Source organism: Magnolia sinica, chromosome 12, assembly GCF_029962835.1.
Source record: "Magnolia sinica isolate HGM2019 chromosome 12, MsV1, whole genome shotgun sequence".
In the NCBI taxonomy this organism is placed as follows: Eukaryota; Viridiplantae; Streptophyta; class Magnoliopsida; order Magnoliales; family Magnoliaceae; genus Magnolia; species Magnolia sinica.
The window spans coordinates 22,716,270-22,725,388 of NC_080584.1; the positions used below are offsets into that span (position 1 = coordinate 22,716,270).

General features: G+C 42.2%; 1 non-coding gene across 1 annotated transcript; it reads right to left on the reverse strand.

Annotated features, from left to right (window-relative positions):
- Window positions 1-8,048: 8,048 nt before the first annotated feature.
- On the reverse strand, window positions 8,049-8,155 carry LOC131222102 (small nucleolar RNA R71). Its single transcript, XR_009159809.1, has one exon. It is a non-coding gene; the product is annotated as a small nucleolar RNA R71 (small nucleolar RNA).
- Between the last annotated feature and the right edge of the window lie 964 nt (window positions 8,156-9,119).

Genomic DNA, 9,119 nt, shown 5'->3' on the forward strand with positions numbered 1-9,119 from the left:
CAGTGGACCCCTCGAAGATTGAGGCAGTGCGTCAGACGACTGCGTCTGAAATACGTAGTTTTCTTGGTTTAGCTGGATACTATCGACGTTTCATTGAGGGCTTCTCCCGTATTGCAGCCTTGCTGACCAGGTTGACTCAAAAAAATGCAGATTTTGTTTGGACTGACGCATGTTAGCAGGCATTTGTGGAGTCGAAGGACCGTCTGACGTCCGCTCCTGTCCTCACTCTTCCCTTTGGGAGTGATGGATTTGTGGTATTTACTAATGCCTCGCATATTGCTTGGGTGCTGTCCTCGTGCAGCACAGGAGACCAGTGGCTTATGCGTCTCGCCAACTCAAGGTCCATGAGCTGAACTATCCCACTTATGATTTGGAGCTGGCAGCAGTCCTCTTCGCACTGAAGGTGTGGAGGCACTACCTCTATGGGGTTAAGTACGAGCTCTTTTCCGACACAAGAGCTTGAAGTATCTATTTTCTCAGTCCGAGTTGAACATGAGACAGAGATGCCAGATGGAGCTCCTGAAGGACTATGATTTTGATCTCCAGTACCCACCCAAGCAAGGCAAATGTGGTGACGGATGCCCTCAACCGTCAGGCACGGGGCCTAATGGTACACATGATGATTCAGGAGTGGAGGATGCTTGAGGATATAACAGAGTATGACTTCGATTTTGGTCTACAGTCTTCTATTGTTTAGCTATCAAGCTTGTCGATTCAACCCTCTCTTGTCACAAGGGTGATCGAGGCTCAACAGACAGACGAGTCATTACAGGATTACCGAGCAGAGGCAGTATTTGAGAGTCAAACAGATTGACAGATTGGTTCTGATGGTGGACTTCACTTCAGAGGCCGATTGTGTCCCGGATATCCCTGAGTTGCGCAAAGATTTTGGCTGAGGCACATCGATCGCGGTATTCTATCCACCCTTGCTCGACGAAGATGTATCATGATATGAGGAGATAGTATTTTTAGGTGGGAATGAAGCGCCAGATTGCCAATTTTATGGCCAAGTGTGACACATGCCAGCGTGTCAAGGCCGATCATCAGAGACCCCCTGGTCCATTGCAGCCATTGAGATCCCGATGTGGAAGTGGGAGCACGTATTTACTGATTTTTTTATCGTGGATTTGTCGAGGACTCAGTGCGGTCATGATGCCATTTTGTTTGTCGTGGACCATCTAACGAAGTCGGCACATTTTCTTGCGATTCATGAGACTTGGCATTCGGACCGGCTCGCCAAACTATTTGTTGATGAGATCGTGAGACTACGCGGTGTTCCTGTCTCGATCATTTCAGACCGAGACCCGAGGTTCATGTTTCAGTTTTGGAGGAGCTTTCAGAGAGCGATGAGCACTGATTTACAGCTCAACACCGCGTATCATCTACAGATCGATGGCCAGACCGAGAGGGTCAACCAGATCCTTAAGGATATGCTCAGAGCTTGCACGATCGACTTCTCGAGTAGTTGGGATAAGCACCTGCGATTGGCTGAGTTCGCATACAACAACAGCTATCAGGCAACATTAGCATGACTCCTTTTGAGGAATTATATGGTAGACCATGCATATCTCTGAGTTATTGGATCGAGGTCAGAGAGCAGTGCCTCCTAGGTCCCGAGCTTGTGCAGAAGATGTCAGAGGCTATAAATACATCAGGCAGAGGATGAGCACAGCTCAGAGTCGGCAGAAGAGTTTTGCTGACTGTTGGCATTGTCCCTTAGAGTTTATAGTAGGGGACAGAGTATATCTCAAGGTCTCACCCATGAAGGGCGTGATTCGATTTGGAGCGAAGGGCAAGCTTGCCCCTAGATTTATAGGACATTTCGAGATCACTAGGTGCGTTGTCGCCGTGGCCTATTGGCTTGCCATGCCATCTCAGTTGTTTGGCATCCACAACATTTTTCATGTCTCTATGCTGAGGAAGTGTGGGTCAGACATCGATCCTATTATTGATTGACAGCCGTTGGAGGTTTGTGAGGACGCTTCTTACATTAAGCAATCAGTTTGTATCCTTGATCTGAAGGATTAGGTTCATTGGACCAAGGTCATTACCTTGGTGAAGGTTCAGTGGGGTCACCATTCTGTTGATGAGGCATCTTGGGAGCCCGAGGCCGAGATTAAAGAGCGTTATCCCCATCACTTTGATGATTAATTATATGTTGTATCTTGTATGCTATCTTCGATTTTAGATGATGCTATTTTTCCTCTTTCTTTATGAGTTATGTCTAGTTGCGATGATGGTGTAAATTTAAAGGATGGAATTTTTATTTGGAGGAGAGAGTTGTAAGACCCGTATCTTAGACCATACCATTTCGTAGGCTTCTACAATCCTTCCGGTCGAATTTTGGCTACCTTTGACCAGTATACGATATTTGCGCGCGATCCTAAGCTGAGTCTTGCATATTGGAGTCGACTTAACTTGAAACTTGTACCCTAGCGACCGCGCCTTCATCGTGGTTCTAACGCCATGACTCCCACACCGATTCGATACCCAGGCTAGAAGATATGGGCCCATGTTCATTTTATGGTAAACGCCACACGTGCGAATTCTGAGAGAATCTCTACGACCTATCCCATCAATCAATCAATCAAGTCACGTACACACCATACCACAAGTACAAGCAACCCATCTCTTCCCATTCCCAAAGTCAACTCTCTCTCTCTCTTTTCACCCATCCCTTTCTTACAACTCCATCACTCCACCCATCACTATCACCCATCTCTCCATCACCTTTTCATCGCAACACCTCTCCCTCTCTCTCATTCTCTCTTCACTCCCAAGCAAAAAAATCCAACGTCCAACTCCCCAAGCTCTCTCCCAAAGCCAAGTGTGGCCCACCCTCTCATCTCCTATCTCAACCATTCAATCTCCATCAACCTCCATTAAAATACAAGGCAAGGAGCATAGGAGTCCAAGGAGCTAAATAAGAAGGCCGATAGGTGGGTGATCCACTGTTGATTTTATTTATTTATTAAATGGCCCACATGTGATGGGACCCAATTTGACTTATGTGATGTAATCATTTGAGGGGCCCATAGTGGCGAGGTCCCTCCACTGCACCGATCTCTCTCCCTCTCTCTCTCTCCTTTTCTTTTGGTGATGTTGATGATGAGTGTGTGGCCCACCATGAAGTAGGTATCTTATCCATGCCATCCACCTTTGTGGGACCCACTTGATGGATGTGTTAGATCTACACCGTTCAGCCTGTTACCGGGCTTAGACAGAAAGGAAAAAAATACAAATATCAGATCAATCCAATAGGTGGGCCACGTCCATGCGGGACCCACCATGATGCCTGTGTTGAATCTATACCGTCCAGCGTCTAAGGACGCTGGACGTGGCAAACGGGGTGTGGCTAACAGAGTAGTGTGAACTGATGCTAGAATGTACTAACCAACAATCTTTAAAAAAAGAGAAAGTATGATATATATTAATATATTATATATATTATACATTATTTATGTATGAGAGGTGGGCCACACGTGTGGGACCCACCATGATTTATGCCTAAGATTAGCACCGTCTAGAGCATCCAATGGTCTGGACGGTGGCTTTTCTTTTATATATCACCTGTATGATATGTTATATCATTATATAGTATATTATATTACATTATATGATATTATATTACATTATATAAATATAATATAATATTATATATATGCATATATACTTTAAGATATATGGTGGTGGGCCCTACGTGGGACCCACCTGTACCCAAACTGTTAGCAGCAGCTGACGCTGCATCTGCAGTGGGACCCACCATGATGAATGTATAAATCATGCCGTCCATCCATCTGGCACTCCACATGCGCCCCACCAGGCATGTGCTATATCAAACCGTCCATCTATTTTGAATTCCCACTGTCCATCTAATTTGACGGTGGGCCAGTGGCCAATATCAGCTGCTGCTGCACGTACAACAACAACACTTTGGACAAATAAAGCATATTTACATCTTTGGTGGAACACCTACATGGACCCCACCCCTTGATGTATTTGGATATCCATGCCATCAGTAGGTTTGGAGTAGGACCCTACCATGATGCATGTGATGTATCCCTATCGTCTATCCATTTGGTGAGCTATCTCATGGCTTGAGACTAAAAAAATAAGGCAAATCTAACATCAAGTGGATCACACTGCATAAAACAGTGGGATGAACGTCCATCATTAAAAACCCCTTTGGGTTACAGGGTCCTGGTCTTGAACTGATGTGATATTTGTTTTCCCTCTATATCCAGGATTTTGTGACCTTATGAATAGTATGGATGGGAAATAAATGCTATGGTGGGCCCTCTAAATTTTTAACTGTGGAAATCATTATCACCACTGTTAGATGTGGTATAGTCCAGTTGATCTCTTGATATGATTCATTTAATTTTTATGATACTCTACTGATCTCTAAAAGTAGATGAATTGTATTGTAATTGGCCCATTTGACTCGGCCTATTCGACTCAGCCCATTCAATTCGGCCCATTTGTATCGGCCCATTGATTCGGCCCATTTGATTCGGCCCATTCGATTCAGCCCATTTGATTCGGCCCATTTCATTGGCCCATTCGATTCGGCCCATTTGATCGGCCCATTTGATTTATACGAAGCCCAATTAGACGTATGTGAGGCCTTTGTGTGGGCCGAATGTGATGTATATGAAGCCCATTGCAATGTGAGATTCCACCATGATGCATATAATGATGTTTTGGCGGCCGTGCCTTGGGAGCAATGATGGTTTGATGTCCACATTGTATGAGCAATGATGGTTAAATGTCCGCATTGTAACTCTCCGTAAGGCCTATTGATAGGCCCATACTTGTAGTGTGTAGGCCGTCTAGGCCCCTCTTTGTTATGAATAAAATCCATCACTATATAACATGATTAGTATAGTTCCATGATTCATACTCATATGCATCATATGTATGCTTAATATGAGGAGTGACTGATCATAGCATATGCCTTTAGACAGATTGTTTATAAGCTCCTTAATAGGCAGAGTTGCCCTTCATGAGTGCACAGTACACGGAGGATTGTTGCATGAATGGTAGTGTGATTCATGCACTTCGCATTTATATGTCATGATTTCTATACGCCCTAGCGACATTAGGGCTATGACCTCCACAGACACATCGTGGATGACAGGATTGGACACCGAAAATATTATTACTACGCATCGGGGCGCCATAGATGTCCCCGGGTGAAAATCCCTAAACCTAATGGTACCAGAGGATGACTCCAATGTTGAGACCGAGTGGTTGCATGAGAGCAAGAGGGCCGAGGCTGCATCTCTTACTGTGTCATGGTCGGTTGGAAAGGGGTGTGGCCTTACCTGCCCAAGCATAGGGGACATTGCTAGGCTGAGTTTGACCAGCTCGTGAATGGGTCCGCTAACAATGGTGGATAAGTATTGGAAGACTATTGGCTAGCCAGATAGTGAGGTTTCTAATGCTCACTTGGACTGTGTGCCTGGGAAAGGGGCAGTGCCATTTGGAGTGTACTAAACCCTGGAGATTATCCAGAGTGCGAACTGTACTGATATTTAATGCTCGACTGATGAGCATCATTAATATGTGGATGAGGATTGGCATGCTTGACTTGTATCTCGCATCGCATGGCCATGATATGGCCGATAACATTCATGTCTTGCACTGCATAGCCTTAGTATGGTTGATTGCATCATGTACTTATCAGCATGATTCCACCTTACTCTGATATTGCATTTTGAGCACGTTCATATTACACACACACTTACACCACCCTTTAAGCTTTTTATAAACCTATGCATGATTGATGCGTGTAGGTGACGCCAGGTTGTAGTCGTAGCTTCGCCATAGTAGGAGCGTGCAGTCGAGCTTCAGGAGTTTCTGTTATTATCACTATCTTGTATTTCCCTTCATACACATTGTACTCAAAGTTTTTGATCAAAGTGGATTGTGTGATAGTGTTCTTGTGGTTATTGTTTGTGGGTTATGCTTATGGTTATGCTTATACTGAATCAAAATCATGTTTGAAATCCTCCTTGTAGAATCCCAGGACTGGAACCTGGTGTATGGGTGCCGGGAGCCGAGAATGGGGTACTATGAAGGCTGTTGGCGTCGGATTCGACGATGGAGAATTTTGTGAGCCTAGTTTTCGAGTTTGGGGCGTGACACATATCAAAGACACTTCGATAGAATTGAAACTGTGTAAATTTGAGGCGGTTTCTAGATTTTTCCAAGTCGATATGAAAGGAGGTGTTGTACAACTACAAATAGGAGTCCTCAGGGCATCCATGGGCATCATCTAGGGTTTGGAGGAGCAAAGCACAAGGGTGAAGAGCCGTCATCAAGTGTTTTTCTTCATTCTTCCTTAGTTTTCATGTTTTCTTCTAGGGTTTTAGATTTGATAATGTCTATGATTAGCTAAACCTCTTAGATAGGGTTAAGAGGTGAAGCTTGTAACATGATGGGATGTTTTTATTGCTTTGATTCATGTTTATGTTGAAATTACTTTGAATCTAGTTTGATATTTAAGGAATACTTCTAGTTTTTAATGGTTTATTGTGACTTAAATTATAGTAGATCTGCAATAGCTTTAAGTATCTTCTTTTCCTGATTTGAAATTGTGAAATTAGTGAGTTCTGTTGCTCACTATCGTCCCTTGGGCATGGTAGGGTGATGGAATCGTTCCTAATCTTCACAATTCTCCTGCTCTGAGATTATGGGATTGATAAATCCCGTTGTTTGTCATTGCCTCCGGGGCATGGTTTGGTGATGGAATCCCTGCCAATTATCATAATTGTCCTTCATTGAGAATTAGGTCAATGGAAGTTCAAATTTGGTTTTATTAATATATCTTCCAATTGTATAGGATAGGAGTCCAATTCCAATTGTGTTGTGTGAATTAATCAAGAAGGCTTCCTGATCACTACAAGTGGATCCTTGGAAACCCTAGTTCCTACCTTTGAATTTCTTAAGTTTCTAATTAAATCTCTCACAATTATTTCCTTTTATTTTTGATTTAGATTCACATCCTTTTCTAGTTCTACTTCTAGTTGTTTTCAGAATACTCATAAGATTAATCCCTGTGGATTCGACCTTGGTCATGCCGAAATTATTACTACATCGCTTCCCTACACTTGGGGTTGTGAACAAGTTTTTGGCGCCGTTGCTAGGGATTAAGGGTTGTGCTTTTCTGAGATTAACTATTTTTTGAATTAGTTTAAGATTAGGGTTTTTCTACTTTCTATTTTTAGGTTTAGAAACTTTCTTTTTTTTATTTTTAGAAACTATCTTACTTTCTATTTTTAGAAACTTTCATTTTTTCCTTTATATATATATATATATATAGAAACTAATTCACTTTCTTTTTTCTTTTGTAGGATCCCAATATAAAAACTTCTAATTTAGTAACTTCTTTCTAATTCTCTCTCTTTCTATTTTTATATTTCTATTTCCCTCTTTCTTTTTTAGGTTTATGTTAGATTTTAAAATTGAGGGCTGAGAGTGTTTCATGCTCAAGTGGGTCCGTAATAACACTCGACGTCTCTTGAGTGAAGGAGGATTGGTTGAGGGATTACCTATCCATCATAGGATTAGACACCACTCGAGATCCACAGAGTTAACTGAAGTTATGGTTGCCAATCAACCTCAAAATCCACCTCAACATAGGGTTGAGAAAATCCAGGATGAGAATGAGGTGCATCAAGCACCCCCGCCTCATACTTTACGAGATTATTTATAACCGGCGGGTTGAGTACGCCCTCATGCATGGTTTTTTCAGAAAATACGGGGCATATGAATATCAACCAGGGGTGATCCAACTCCTTCTAAAATTCTATGGAGTTGAATCTGAATCTTTATTTCTACACTTGAAATAATTTGATGAGATCATAACAACTTTATATTTTCCTAACGTGCTTGATGACACGGTCAGGTTGAAACTCTTTCCCTTTTCTTTGAAAGAGAAAGCTAAGACGTGGTTGCATTTGCTACGTCCTCAATCTATTGGTAGATAGAACGATATGACAAGAGAGTTCATAAAGAAATTTTTTTCACACAATAAAACAAACACCCTCAGAAAGTCAATCATGAACTTTGCCTAAAAGGAAGATGAAACATTCTTTCAATGTTGGGAGTAGTTCAAGGATCTTGTCAGTTCATACCCACAACACGGTTTTAAAATGTGGCACATTACACACTTTTTCTATGATGGACTGACATCCTCCATGTGGCAATTTATTGAGATAATGTGTAATGGGGAATTCATAAACAAAAATGTCGATGATGTGTGGGATTATTTGGACAGATTTGCTGAAAATGCACAATTATGGGACGTCTCCCCAAAATAGAGCACCACCTCTAGGCCCACTCAATCAAAGGAGATGGGCTGAATATACCTTCTGAAAGAAGATGATGATTCAATGCTAAAGTGGCTGATCTTGTAAGGAGATTTGAAGCCATAGAACTAAAGAAGGATAGGGCTATGGAAATTGTTTGCGGTATTTGTGCTTGCAACATTCACACAACTGAAAATTGCCCAACAATACCTGCTTTTCAAGAGGTACTGAATGAGCAATCTAATGCTGTGAATAATTACCAAAGAAATTCAATGGACCCACTTCCAATACATACAATCCTAGTTGGAGAAATCATCCAAACTTCAGTTGGAGGAATGGACAAACTGCTACTCAAGGATTCTTTAATAAAATTCCAAATCAAGGGAAACCTCAAGAGGATCCAGTTTTAAATCATCTTCAAAATCAAGAGCTTTTCAATCAGGGGATGCTAAAAGCCTTTTAAGACCTTACAAAGGCCATACAAGGATTTGAGACAAAGAATTTTAATGGGAACCTCCCATCTCAACCTCTTCCTAATCCAAAATCGCAGTATGAAGTCAGCGACCCAAGCTCTTCAAATTAGATGGAGCAAGCTAAATCTATCACCACTCTTAGGAGTGGGAAGACCATTGACAAAACCATTCTGGTCAAGGCTGAAAAGCCTAAGGACCCGAAAGAGGATAACAATGATAGATCTAGTACTGCTCCATAAGAATTAGAACCAGAACTCTAAGGCAAGCCGATTGCTCCATTTTCCGAACGGTTGATTGCATCAAAACCTCTCTCTAACTCTCAGGACATTTT